This window comes from Corvus brachyrhynchos, unplaced genomic scaffold, assembly GCF_000691975.1.
Source record: "Corvus brachyrhynchos isolate BGI_N302 unplaced genomic scaffold, ASM69197v1 scaffold46, whole genome shotgun sequence".
Classification (NCBI taxonomy): domain Eukaryota; kingdom Metazoa; phylum Chordata; class Aves; order Passeriformes; family Corvidae; genus Corvus; species Corvus brachyrhynchos.
The window spans coordinates 1,502,873-1,504,346 of NW_008238838.1; positions in this window are offsets into that span (position 1 = coordinate 1,502,873).

Consider the following 1,474-nt stretch of genomic DNA (forward strand, 5'->3'; position numbering starts at 1 on the left):
GTCCTGCCCCACTGGGCATGGGCAGAGGCTGTGCCATCCACCACACCACAGCCAAAATGCTCCCAGAAGGGTGACGAGGCCAAAGCAGGAGCCAGGCGAGCAGGATCTATTCAGAAAGGAGGAAGGGGATGTTCTCAGCCGGGCCTGCAGCATCTGCTCCAGAGGGACAAGAATGTGGCCATTCATGCCCAGCACAAGCCGGGTTTGTCCTGGATCACCTCGGGCTCACCCTTCCTCAAGCCACAGCCTGGGAATGCCATCTGGCTTTGCAGGACCTCAGTTAATCCTTTGAAGGCTCCAGATCCATCAGAATGCTTCCCCCTGACCCCTTCTTTTGGGACAGGCAGAGACAGCCTCCATCCCAGGCTCCATGGACCCCCCTGCTCTCCAGTGCAGTCTCCCAGGAAAACGACTCCTCCAGCAGGAGCCAGGCAGATGGTCTGTGGAAGATGTGCTGCTTGCTCGTCTGTCACAGCCTTCAGAGAGTCTATTTTCAAGACTGAGGGTGTTTTTTCAATACCTGAGGACCAGGGAGCCTTCCTGGGAGACAGGATGGGCCTGTCTGTCGTTTAACCATCTCTGTTCCTGGGCTGGCCTGGGTGGAGACATAAAACGGGGATGTTCCCTCACCAAAGGAGACCAAGCTCCCTCTTGGCAGAGAAAATGCTTTGGTGTGGAAAAAAATTCATCCCTGTCTTTTAGCAATTTAAAACCTAGGGAAGGGGAGAGCCCTGGGACAAGCAACCCCCCTGCCCGTGTCCAGATCCTAAAGCTCCCCAAATCAACAGGCCTGATCTGCTCTGCTCAGGAGGTGGGTGGAGCTGAAGCAAGAGGGAAAGGCTCCCACCGCAGATCATTGCAGCTTTCTTGCTATGGATTGCACTTCTAGACTCCAAGAATAATTTGGAAAATACCTCTAAGATCATCAAGCCCAACCATTAACCCAGGAAATGGGAATTTCTGCAGAGAAATAAGGGAAGGTGGCTGCACCCAGCTGCTCTGCCTCTCCCTGCTGCTAAAAGGCATCAGGGAGCTGCCTGACCTGAGTATTTGTAAATGGGATGAGCTGAGCAGAGCCCCAGGGCAGCTCCAGTGATGCCACTTCACTCCAGCCAGCTCCAGCAGCCTGGAAAAAAAATCAATCACATCTGGGTTTTCCCCCATCAGCAAAAAAAACCCTCTTAGAGCTCAGGGTGTGGAAAGGAGCAAAGAACAGGGGTACCAGAGAGATGATTCCTGCAATTACATCCCTGGTTACCAACCAGAAACCAGAGCCCTTTTTGGCACCAAGAACTCATGAAGTTTTCAGAGGCTGGTGCTCGGTGAAGAAGCTGCCAGGGAACCAGTGGCTGGGTGGCCAAGCAAGTTCCCTGCATCCAGAGAAATTGGGTTTTCCACCACAACGGATCACTGAATCCAAGTCCTGGCACTTTTTCTGTCCTACCACCACCTTGGCAGAAGGAAGCGCTATTAT